Source organism: Apium graveolens, chromosome 3 (assembly GCF_009905375.1).
Source record: "Apium graveolens cultivar Ventura chromosome 3, ASM990537v1, whole genome shotgun sequence".
NCBI lineage: Eukaryota > Viridiplantae > Streptophyta > Magnoliopsida > Apiales > Apiaceae > Apium > Apium graveolens.
In genome coordinates, this window is record NC_133649.1 from 82,677,056 (window position 1) to 82,691,410 (window position 14,355).

Sequence of the window (14,355 nt, forward strand, 5' to 3'; positions counted from 1 at the left end):
AGGATAGTACTTCCCAAGGTTATGGAGATAGTGTTAAAGCTTTAGAGCCAGAACAAAGGCAGCCGAGTATGATGAATTATGAATCTAAGATGTAAAAGTTGTCAAGATTCGTTCTGAGGACACGAATCCAGAATGATGGGATGTTTGAAATCAATGCTTATGTTGTGTTGGTTCATGAAATAATGATAAGAGAAAGGAAAATAAAAAGAAACTGAAGTGGAAAGGAATATAAAGGCAATAGAGTTTGAGGAATGATAAAGGAGTTGGGTATGAGGAAACCCTAAAGACTCGTAGCAATAGAAATAGAAAAGTATGTAATCGTCAGGATGAGGGTGATTCACCATGAGTTAAAATTGATGGTTGAAGGCATAAGAGATACATATATTTTATCCCCTGTAAGTTGGGAGGATTCGAGGACACCTTGAGATAGTTCAAAGGATAAATAATGAGACGCGGATAGACTGAGGAGACAAGGAAGTAAGAAATTAGGAAAATTGGATGAAGGAAGTGACCTTCAAGAATGTGAAGTGTAAGACCGGTGGCTTGATACCCAGAAAGGGAGACGCCAGGTATGAAAGATATCCCAACATTGAGATGACTGTTGAGATAAACAATAAAAGTAAATAAGGAATTATTAAGAAGAAGTTCACGTTGAACACTACCAATATCTTCTAGAACATCCTTGTTATCATTACCAAATTAGGCAAGAAAAGCGGATAACCGTTGTTATCTTTTGGAGGCCATATTGATTGACCTCATTTTGAATACAGATGTTATTGTGAAATTAGGCATATACTATCGAGGTGGGAATGATTGAATAAGACACCCCTATCAGGGATATATGACTTGATTTATCCATGGAAGGATGCATGTACCCTTTTTAAGGTGGAATTAAGGATAGAACATCGGTAACTTAAAATGAATCCTAGGGGAATGCATAAAGGTTGGCATTTCACCCTTAATAGGGATAGTATGAGTTTTGACAGTATGAATTGGAAAGGATTAAGGTAATAACAACCTTTAAGGATCAGTGGAGAAATTTTTCAGAAGTATATAGACAATGATTCTGGTATTAATAAATGGTATCTTGATATGCCCTGTGCCTAGGGTGTACCTGATGAAGGATTTAAGGATAACCTTAGAGGTTTTACAAGGAGAAAGGTAATATTCAAAGTTCTCAAGAATAGAAATTTTGATGAAGGAAATATGGCGTAATTATAATAATGCCAGGTGGGCACGTGTTAAACCATAAGAAGTATAGATTGAACCAATGAAGGTCAGAATTGTTAAAGCAAGAAGGGCCCAAGATAAAAGACGTCATAAGTATGATCGAGAGTCAGCCATGATAATGTTTACATTTAAAGACTAAGGCAGTGACTTATGGAAAAAAAATGGTGATTTGTTTTTATCACAAGGACTTAAGAAAAGCATTTTCACATAAGCAGTGATTTGAAATGAGGTAGAAAATTTAGTGAAGGTGGTTAAAATGACATTGATTGTAAGGAAATATTACTATCAGGAAAGGCCAAAGAGGTGGCCGACACTTTAAGTGTAAGAAGACAATTATCGGCGCTCGTGCCAGAGGAATATAGTGATAATGGTTAAAGCCGTGAAGATTGTATTATGGTTTGAAAGATTGACATTCCTTCTGATGATTGTGCGATACTCAACCGTGATACTAGTTTGGTAAAGATTTAATTTATGTAATCGCCGTGAGCGGGCTATCTACCTTATAAGGTCATATCTTGAGATAAGCCAGGACCATGTTACGAAAGGACTAAATGAACCTTTGAGCTTCATGTCTCCTAATAAAGATGTATGATTAAGAATGATATTAACCTGCTATTGTTGCTTTGATTGAAACTCTTCTGCAATTTTATCTGCTTCATGTCATGAATGTACTCCAGGATCTGGAGTGTTCTTCATGAATCATGAATGGTGATTATGTTAACTCCTTAAAAGATTTTGATATGGCATATATGGACTCCGTATGATTAGATATTAAGATTCCGAGGAAAATGAATGAATACAGTAGGTCAGCGATGGACCATAGTAATGCAGGAATGATTCTACGAGTAATGAACCGATTACTTACAACCGTGAGAGTTGTATTGGAATGGATGTTGAGATTGAGTACCACTAATCGGGTCGTGGTGATGTATAAATTATCATTGAATAGACTAATTAAGTAGATTATTTACCTATTGAATATTTATTCCTCCTTATCAATATAGGGTCGTATGACTATACGAGGAAGGTTGCGATGCAAGCATAAAATTCTAGTAACGATGATGTCTAGAATGAGATCCCATATTCGATTTTCGATGTCGAGGGAGTTTCAAAGGTGATTGTGTATAAGCTCGAGGAAGAGCATGGGTCCATAGAATGATGGACGGAATAGCAAAAATATTTAGGCATGTGAAATATGATGCTATAATACTTGATGTTGATATACATACATATATGTTTTGTTCTCCTATGACAAACCTCTATAGTTCAGAGGTAGATTCCAAGCCAGATATTTTATGGCAATATTTTTTTACATATATACAATTCTCTTCAGTTCGTTCTTTTCTCTTCTTTTCATTTCATGTAAGCTGAGAAGAACAACCCTTCCACAAGGGGAGGTATTGCCGAATGACTATTTATCTGTGTGATATAAGCCTAGTAGGATACCACATGTTGTTTAATTGCTTGTCAAGTACTAAAGGCTGGCCACTTTCTGTACTAACTATGCGATATAACAAGTGTTCATGATCATAGTGATCTCTCAATAAATTCTTTTACTTCTATACGATGGATCAAGCTTTCAAAGATAGAAGCAGATAGAAAGGAGTAGTATCAGTGCGGTGGTATTCCGAATCTAATGCGTTCATGATACTAAGGTTGACGCAATTATTAAAAGGTTATAGAATGCTAACGAGCAAAAGTGTAACCAGTATAGTATTATGTACGGAAGATAGTAGCGATTACAAACTGGAAAAGAATGGGTATTGAGAAGCAACAGCTATAATGCTAGAAACTATGATGAGAGTCTGTGCAATAGACTTGAAAGAATTTGAAATGGTCACTTAACACGGATTGAGTTTTCTTACGACAATAGATCATATGTTAGTATTGAGATATCGCCTTATGAGATCCTTGAGGGAAGACAATATCGATCTCCCTTATGATATGATGATGTTGCAGAGCGCAAGATGCTTAGACCAGCAGTGGTCCAAAGGACCAAGGATATAATAGATTTAATCAGAGGATGGCTGGTAGTAGCCCAAGATGGGTACATGAAGTATGTTGATTTGACACGAAAGGACAAGGAATAGGAAGTAGGGACCTAGTGTTGTTATAGGTATTCCCTTGGAAATGATGGATGAGGTTCGGAAAGAAAGGAAAACTAAGCCCACGAATTGTGGGACCCTTTGAGGTATTAAGACGTATTGTGAAGTTAGCATATGAGTTAGCCCTACCCCCGAACATGTAGTAAGTTCATAACGTGTTCCACGTATCAATATTAAGGAAGTATAATTCGGATGCCAGACAAATAGGGGCATATGAGCGCATAGACATGCAACCCGACGTAACCTATATGGAGCAACCAGGAAGGGTTATAGATTGAAAAGGAACAAGTGCTTAGGAGAAGGGTTATCAAACTAGGCAGAGTTTGGTGGTAGGACCACAATGTGGGAAAATTTACTCGAGAGTTAGAAAGTGCAATGCTAAGAGAGTATCCCTATTCATTTTCTATCTGATTCCGGGACAGAATCCTTTTAAGGCGGGGAGACTTTAATAACCCCAATTTTTGGAATTTTTTTGAAACCCTTATGAATAGTGATTTTGCTGATTATGCTGAATAAGAAAACTTTTCATACCACACTTTGTAGAGGTTCTTTTATTGTTATTCTGAGATCTTATTAGTACTCTATATGGTATATAAGTGTATGTAAAGATCGTCAGAATCCAAATTCGAACACTTTGATTTTTCCCAAAAATCTACCAGATACCGAAAGAATTGAGTATAAGGTAACAGGATAAAAATGATTTAAATTCAAGGATTATAAGAGAGGATCATATAAGAAATATAATATATTGAGAAAGGTTTAGGGGAACCCAAGTAATAAGATCCCGGGTATGATCCCTCAAACGATAAACGAGAACGAAAATTAAGCGAACCGTATAACAGATAAGCGGTCATTAACCAAAAAATTAAGCAAGGATTAGCATAAGAAGATGCTTCCACCACCAAGTGATGACAAGTGGCAAGAGATAAAGTCACCAATATGATGTCATGCTTAGTCATACTCCACTCGCTTTAAACAACCAACAAATCATCCAAATATCCCATTCACTTCATTTTCCACCACAAAAAAATTCAACAAAGCAAATACTCTCCCAAGAACACATAGCTCACGGCTTTTTCATTTTTTCAAGGAGAAAATTCCAAAAATCAAGTTTCTAGCTTTGTTAATTTGCAAGGTAATTACCCAAGGTCCCTTATGATTAGATAAACATATCCTAGGAGTTTAAGCTTCTATTTCTTCATGAATCTCTTCCAATAAATCAAGGAAGAAGATGATGAATAGTGTTTTCAAGACTACTAACTTATTTTCTTTGATTTCCTTTAAGATCCAAGCATTCCTAAGCTATCTCAAGGCTTCTCAAGGCTTCTTAAGGCTTCCTAGCTACTCTAATCACTCCAAGGAAGGTATAACACCTCCAAACCCTAACTTTACTTTGAGTATTAAGATGGTTTTGATGGTTATAGTAAATGAGAAGCATAATGCTTGTGTGTTTAGAGTTTGGATTGGATTTGTAGTGATTTGGATGTTGAAATATTGTTTATAGTTAATGAAACTTAAGTATAGCTAGTAGTTCATGTGTGGGGTTGTATAAATTGGAAAATCTTGAGGTTTTGGGACTGATGTAGTAATGTTTGGATGAGGATTGGTTGTATTGTTGGTTGTGAGTTGAATGGTGGTTGTTTGGGGTGGTTTAAAACTTGGTAATCGCGTAAACATAGTCGTCGTAATGCCCAATTTCATACAACTGCTTGTTCTTAGTGTTCGGGGCAGAGAGCTAACTACTGAATCTGTGACTTTGCCATTTTTAGTTAGATTATGTCGTAAGCTTCGTTTTGATATGTGGTTCGCTTGAATCCGATGTACGGTTTAGGAGAAACGACCGTTTTAAGTAACGGCGTTTTGCGACCGAACCATTACCCCTCGCCTTACTTTGAAACCTTGGTTAAGGACTTTAAATGACTAATTGGGGTATGAAACAATTATGTTAAGTGGATTAGGCAGTCGGTAAGGTACTCGCGAAAGAATCGCTTTAAAATTCTTAATGGTTAATTTATTAAAAATGGTGGAGCCGAGGGTACTCGAGCGACGTAAGTGAATCGTTAAGCGCAAAAGCAAGCGTTAGAGTCTAATTGTTTAAAGCCTAGATTCTTAAGCGACTTTGGTTTAATTCCAACTTATATGTTGTTTATAGGTTACCATACTCGTCCCAGGCCTTTTACCACCCCCAATTGCTCATGCAAGTTTTCTACCCGTTATACTGTTGTTGTGATGTATATATGTATATGCATTATCTTGTGATAAGTGCATGATTGTTATTAGCAAATCTTGCGATATATTGGAGCATGTTGATATGGTATATATGCATGCTTGTTTCGTAATCTTGATATCTAATTGTTGATTCAAATGCTTATAGTTGCATAATACCTATGCTAGAGATAAACAGTAGTTGCGTATACCCTTAGTATAGGGGATCCAAAGGTGAACATTTTTCTAAACCGGGAGTCGATGTTCCCGAGTATAATATATATATATATATATTGGTATAGTTTTCAAAACTATTAATCGAATAAGGTTTATTCGATAACTTTATTTTATTTAATGAATATTATTTTGAATATTCATTGGAGGACTTATGACTCCGCTTACTTTATTTAATGAATATTATTTTGAATACTCATTCGAGGACTTAAGACTCCGTTTATTTTATTTAATGAATATTAGTTGAATATTCATTCGAGGACTTATGACTCCGTTTATTTTAATTAATGAATATTAGTTGAATATTTATTCGAGGACTTATGACTCCATTTATTTACTAATTAATATTCTTTATTTTATTAAAGAATAATGTTTCGATAATCAAACTTATTTTCGATTATTCAAATAAAGATCATACTTTCGTATAAGTATATCTTTGGCTATTTAATATCCATTTCAAGTATGAGTTTTAAAAACTTTTACTTCAATTATTTTTATAAGGATTATCCTTATGGGAATATTATTTAAATAATAATATTCAGATATTTTCTAATATATTGGGACTGATTTATTTTATTAAATCAGCATTACTCCAAACATTCTTAAAAATATTTTCGAGTCTTCAAAATGATTTTAAAAGTTAGAGCGGATCCCAAAACTCGTTTTCAAATTTAATCTCTTCCTTTCAAAGGGGACTTGAATACTCGCTCAAAAAAAATCTAAGGGATCCGGCTCTGTGGTGTATTTTATATTCGCAACATGGTTGCTGTTTTGAGAAAACAATTTGATTACTTGCCCAATGTTCGGGAAGTAGATCCATCTGATTGAGTCGGCATAAGCGACAGGCCGGGGTACGGTCTATGAAGGTGTAAGAGGCTGGGTGACAGTCCATCCACGCGTGAGTGGCCGGATAACGGTCTAGCGCGAGGTCCTAATGCGGCCAGGGTGATGACCGGCGATGAATTCATCCATCTACAGTAGAAAAGGTTATTTATTGGTATCTTTGCCTGATCAACAAGATATCAGGTTTATGCCACAATTCTTTTCCTTTCCAAAAATTCATTGGATGTTACAAACTCTGTTCATACTTTACATGACAGAGGTTTTCAGGAAATGTATAAGAGATATATATGTGGATATATATCGGGACTTAATGAAGTATCTCGTAACTTCATTTCATTCAATAATATTTCAAAGATTGAATCTATTCAAGTATTATCTTGTAGTCTCATCTGTGTGATGAACTTTTGAAACTAATTATAACTTAAACGGTGGTAGTTCAAGTAGTATTCAGAAAAGATATAAGTGTATGGGAGTATCTTGTAACTTCATCTTTTCAACTTATATCTAGTAAATGATTATCTTATGCATGACAAAGATTTTCAGAAAGATGTTAAGACAAGGTTAGATATATGAGATAACCTTGCAACGATATTTTATACAGTTATAAACTGGAACTCTGTGTATATTATACATGTCAGAGGATTTCAAATATTTGAGAAGTATATATGTATACTGAATATTTTGTGACTTCGTCGCATTAAAATAACAAACTTGGTTCATTTCTTCTTGACCAAGACTTTCATGAGTACTATGAGAATGCTCATTTATTATTAATTATTATACATATTATTTCGGTGGGCTTGTTGCTCACCCTTGCTTTCTTTTTCATCACACAACAACAGATAGACAAGATGAACAGGATTAAGCTCCTAATTCGCGAGCAGATAGAAAACGTTCCGCAGTTTCCTGTAGGCGTTGATGCCGTGTAGCTGAGGTAGGATCTACCAATAGGCTAGGCATTCAACTTTTGATGTACCAGACTTATGTATATTTATGAATTGTAATAATGACAAAGAATATGTAAATTTATTCAGAAACCCTTTTGAGGTGTAATGACTTATAATTGTGGAATAAAATGACTTGTGTTATTATTCGGTATTCATCTCTGAGACTATAACTTGTAGTGTGTGTGTGTGTATCTTGTGGGGTCACAGTACGCAGTAGTTGGTTGATTATTAAGATTAAGTATTATTAAGGGAAATGGAACTCGTGACAACCCGGATCCCCGACCCCGGATTTGGGGGTGTTACACCGCGCATCTTGACCAGATACCAGTTAGACCTTTTCAGGGCATCCCTGTCCCTTCCCCTGTTGTTCGAGCCTGAGTGAGATCTTTGACTCAGATTGCTGTTGAGAGAGCTAGGTCTATTGACCCTTTTTTTAGCTCAGAGTTCAGGGCCATTCAGTACCAGGACCTGGTGAACTGGTTGGTGTTCGAGTTAGGCTCTATTGGTGGCAGCGGTAGTGGCAGTGGTTAGACCAGGGTTGCAGCAGTGAGATACAGAGCTCAGAGGTTGTTTCCAGGAGTTCTGTAGTTGTTTCTTTATATATATACATTATATTGTTGTAGTTTGTAGTAGGCGGAGGCTGCTATGACAACCAGTTTTGTTATGTACTCAGATGGTTTCTTTTCAGTTGGATTTCAGTTGTATCAGTTGGATTCTGTTGGTTGTTATATAGTAGTTGCTTTCTTATGTTGTTCAGTTTTCATATATCCTTGTGCATTGTTATTATTGTTATTACTATCATTGTTGCTTCTATTGCTGGTATTTTTAGAGTATGATCATTCACTCAGGATGGATCCAATTAACTGAGGATGAGGATATTGTCTTAGTGGAAACACTCTCCTGATACATATGTATAAACTGCTTGGAGCAATCCATTTTCTTATATATGAATGTTATGTTTCAGGAGAATGCCACTAAAAAAGAATTCTCAACCCAATAATGGATCTGCTGGGGATCCCTCCATGAGTGAATTGATAAATTTGTTGCGTCAGCAGTCTACCCAGCTGGCCCAACAGCAACAGCAATTCCAGCAACAACAACAATAATTTCAGCAACAACAGCAGCTCATGCAGCAACAACAGCAGCAACTACAAATCCAACAATAGCATAAGATGCGGGGGACAACCCAAGTTGTTAGTTTTAAGTCTTTCCAGGATGTGAAACCCCCAGAATTTAAAGGTGAAGTGGATCTTGTTGCTGCCAGGATCTGGTTGAAGGAAATGGAGAAGGCTTTTGCACTCACTAAGGTGAGTGAAGATTTAAAGACAGATTATGCTAGTTATTTCTTGAAGAATGATTCAAACTATTGGTGGGAGTCTACGCGAGCATTAGAACGAGAAGGTCCTATTCCATGGACCCGATTTACAGAACTGTTCTTGGAAAAATATTTTCCGGATTGTCTCCAGAGTCAGATGGAGATGGAGTTTTTAGAATTGAAGCAAGGAGACACAAGCGTCACGGAGTATGAAGCCAAGTTCATGGAGTTGGCTCATATAGCATCAGAATATGTGAGTTCGGAAGCTCATCGAGCGAAGCGATTTCAACAAGGGTTGAAGCCAGAGATTAGAAGTGGAGTTATAGCCTTACAACTCAAGACGTATACTTCGGTAGTTCAGGCTGCCTTAGTGATAGAAAGTGACCAGAGGTTAGCTTCTAAGTAAAAGAGTGAAAAGAAAAGGAAGTTTGAAGGTGGACCTGCAAGGTCAGAACCAGAAGGAGTAAGCCAGAAGTTTCAGCGTCGGTTTGGAAAAAAACAAAGATAGAAAGTTCAAGAGACAGAATTTCCCCCAGGCTAGGCCCAGTACTACCTCAGTCAGTTCTACTCCGACAAAGTTCAACAAGCCAGTAATCGACTGCAAGACATGCAAAAAGAAGCACAGTGGTCAGTGCAAGGAAAATGTCAACTGTTTCAAGTATGGCCAGAAGGGTTATTATTCCACTGAGTGCAAATCTGAGAACCAAGGAGTAACCTATTTCAGCTGCGGAAAAGTGGGGCATATCGCTAGGAATTACAGATCCATTACACAGGGCAGTGTTGGAAGAACTGTGTCCCAAAGACCAGCAACAAGTACCGCTATAGCTAGAACTTTTAAGATTACTATGAAATCTCCGGCTCAGGATTTTGATGTCGTTGCAGGTACGCTTTCTCTTAAATCCGTATATGTTAATGTTTTATTTGATTCAGGAGCGTCCAAATCTTTTATATCCATGAACTGCGTGAATAAAATGCAATTAATGTTGAAAGACTTAGATGAACCTTTGACCATAGAGGTGGCTAATAAATATAAAGTGCCCGTAGGTCAATTCTGTTGTAACGCCCTCCAGACCCGGGGTATAAGTCCGGGGGTTACTAGCTATTCACCAAACCTGTACAATCTGAATAACAACTAATAAAGAAATATATCTAAACCCCTTTAACATTAACCAGGATCTTTTCAGGTTGAAGTATGAAAACAAGAACCACTAACTACTTTATTATAAACTAAATTCAAAATCTTACAATTCTCTTTATTACAAACCATTGTCTAACCAGTTTTAAACTAATTTCATCTTTTATTCAAACACACACACTAACTATCTACACTCCACCTGTTCGAGCAACTCAAAGCTTTCTTCCTGAATTGGGATCAACACCTTGGGTATGAGAGGATCCCGAGGCTTGACCCGCTTCTTTACCACTCGAGTCCTGATGGATTTCATATTCCTTCTTAACTGAAAACAATAAGGTGAATAATAACAATAAGGGGTGAGCCAAAAATTGCCCAACAAGTCCGCAAAATATAAATAGTGTTAAAGCAATTTAAATGAAACGATAATCTGGGTATATCTGCAAAGATATAACCCCGCGAGAATAGAAAGAAGGCCACTGCTGGCGAGTACAAATGAACTAAACTGGACACAAGTTCGCATCTATACCCTGCTGATCATCCAGGATACAGTGTAGATCTATATCCCACTATATAGATCCAGTCGGGCACCCAGGCACTACGACCCATCTCAAGGATCCGGTTATGTCATGGTCCTTAGGATTAAGTAAACTTAATCCCCAAAAATATCACTATCCAGTCCATGGAGTAGCAACCGGAATAATCGGAATGCTTTGATATATTCTAATCACCAGAATATATCAATATATGTGAGTAACAATTGGAATATGAATAAGGAATTCAGAGAAAAGGAGACATCAAGAATTGAAATGAATATAAACAAAAGAATAAGGAGTGTGTATCAGTGTTTATGAATAAGAATCAAAAGAGTGCAAGCGTGATAACAATCTGAAGAAATATCACTATTCTGAAATTAGAATAGGGGAAAAACTTACCTTCTGCGCGACTCACTTCAATTATATCACCTTCGTCTATCACCAACTCAACCTGCCTTGCTGACTTAGCTTCTGTTAGAGAAATAGACCGGTTCAGTCATTTTGTACTTCAATTGCGTCTTGAACCGACTTCACATCGTTCTTATTGTCTACCCATGCGGTTATGATTGACTCGTATATTATATATTAGCAAGTAAGACTCGATTAACCACATAATACACATAAGCACATAAGTCACATAATCATTTTTATAGTTAAAATAATTTTTAGAATCAAAATCGACTCGCTGATTGCTTAATTGATCATTATCTAACTCGTTCCCTATTTTTCGGAATTTATCGGACTTGTCTTGGCATGTAATTCAGCTTATAATTAAATAAATAACAAGGTCAACTAATATCTAGAAGAAATTAGGTTTTAATATTATTTTTAATGAAATTATTTTATTTTTCTGAGTCAAAGGGCTTTCGTTTCGCTCGAATCGGACTAGTCTATTTAATATCAATTAAACACAGATAATTCAATTTATTATTCAATATAAATAATTATTACTGATTTTTAAACCCTAAAATAATTTTTAAATAATTATTTAAGGAAAATTAGAACTGAAAATGATTTTTCTATAATTTTTGGAATTAAAATGAATTTATTATGATTTATTAAAAATTATTTGATTAATTATCAAAATAATTAATCATTTTTAAATAATTAATAAATAATAAATAAATAATAAATAATTAGAAAAATAATTAAATCTGATTTTTAAAAAATATTTCAGAATTATTTATAATATAAATCAATTAATTAAATAATTAGTTAATCAATTTATAAAATAAATAAAACTGATTTTATAATTAAAATAAAATAAAGGTAAAAATAATTTCCAGAAATAATTGTCAGAAATCAATCCCTGACAATTTCAGATCAAAACCGGGTTCTGGAAACGGGTCAAACGGGTTGGATTCCGGGTCATGAAGAACATGACCGAAATTTTCCCAGAAACCGGCCACCGGAGCAAATTCCGGTGGGCCAATTTCAGGCAAAAAATGACTTGGTTTGGATCGTTTTTCACATGGTTTCAATCCCACATCAACTGAACAATATAACTCCAGCCAAAACGAACCAAAAGCATCACAGAATCTCCATCTCCGATCACAACCGACATCAACTCCGGCCAAGAATCGAAATCACAGAATCGTACATGAAATCAAACGTTCTATAGTGCAAACTGAAGCTAAGAACACATATAATCGAAGCCCTAACATTTCAAGAACCAAATATTCATAGAAATTACGGAGTTGTGATTTGAATATTGGACATAAACCCTAATAATCGTGAATCACTATCCAGGAATCGTTTATGCAAGTAAACACCATGAATCGACTGTAAATCATCTAACAAACCTATTTCAATCATCAAAACATCATAATAACCCTAGAATCAAAAAGCCCTAATTCGAACATAAACCCTAGAAATCAAAAATCAAAAACTACGGATTAAAACATGAAATTGATGCTAGAAACAGAAAGAACACATCAAAACCTTCGATTTGGGTACTTGAATTACACGTTTTGATGCTGTAATCAGTGAGAAATCACGGCTTGAATTCCTGACCCGACCCTGTTCTTCCCGACCCAATTTTAAAGAATTTTGTGAATTTTTTGATTATTAATGATTAATTAATTAATTAAATAAAAATTACGCTATTTATAGTAGTAAAATTAATACTCCTAATTAAAATTAAGGTCCTGATTCTACATCTTTTAAAATTAATAAGCCCCTAATTTTATAATTTTTTAGTATTAAAATTTAATTTATAAATATATTATATATACAATATATATGCCAAAATTTCCCAAAAATTGTGAATAATATAAAAATACAAAGAAATGGTATAAATGAAAGTCCTATAATTTTATAAAAATAGAAATGTGATTTTTGTGGGGTTTTAACACCCAATAGGGCCCGGAAAAGTCATTTTTCGCGAAACGAATTTTTTTGTAAAATACCTAGATGTTCAGAATAATGCGATAGTAAAAGCCGTTTGATGAAGAATAAGGCCCATTATTTTATTTGAAATACCTGCTTTAAAATCATGATTCGGGTCGTAAAACTTTTGAAATGAAAGTTATGAATGCAAAAATAAAGTATCTGAAAAATATCTTAAAAATACCGGGATGACACAGAATGCACATAACACATAGCAATTAGGGTTTGACAGTTAATTCCACATAAATAACATATTAACACACATAATTTATTATAAATATGATATAATATAGACGTAAATTTCCCAGACGTTACATCCTTCCCCCTTAATAGGATTCTGTCCTCAGAATCTCACTAAGAAAACAAATGAGGATATTTCTTTAAAATTTCACTCCCAAGTTCCCAGGTTGATTTTTCAACCATAGGGTTTCTCCACAATACTCACATTAAAGATATAGACTTATTCCTCAACACTCTCTCTTGCCGATCTAAAATTCTTACCAGCTGTTCTACAAAAGACAAATCAGGTTGGATATCTACCGGTTCATGCTCTATTACATGCCTAGAATCAGGATTATATCGCTTAAGCATTGACACGTGAAACACATTTTGAATATGTTGCATATGAGGCGGTAAGGCTAATTCGTACGCAACTTTTCCCACTTTCTTCAAAATTTCAAATGGTCTAACGTATCGTGGCTTCAATTTACCCTTGTTGCCAAATCTGGTCAATCCTTTCCATGGCGATATTTTGAGTAGCACATGCTCTCCTTATTGGTATTCCATATCCTTCCTGGCTTGATCTGCATATTTGCGTTGTCTATTTTGTGCTGCATCCAGTCGCTGTCGAATAAGTTCTATCTTTTCTTTAGTGTATTGAATTAATTCTAGACCCAAAACCTTGTGTTTTCCAACTTCATCCCAATACACTGGTGATCTACATTTTCTTCCATATAACGCTTCATATGGTGGAATCCCAATGCTCGCATGATAGCTGTTGTTGTAAGAAAAGTCAACCAAAGGTAAATGCTCATCCCAACTGCCTTCGAAGTCAATCGCACAAACTCGTAGCATATCCTCAATTGTTTGGATAGTTCTTTCACTCTGCTCATCGGTTTGCGGATGATAAGCGGTACTCATGTTTAATTTAGTTCCAAGACATTCTTGAAATTATCTCCAAAATCTTAAATTGAAACGGGGATCTCGATCAGACACGATAAATATTGGAACTCCATGTCGCATCAAAATTTCCTTGAGATATAAGTGCACTAGCTTATCGAGCGAAAATCTTTCATTAATCATTAGAAAATGTGCCGACTTTGTTAGTTTGTCAATGATTATCCATATCGCATCATGATTTTCTTTAATCCTTGGTAATCCTACCACAAAATCCATCGCTAGATGTTAATATCCAATGGTT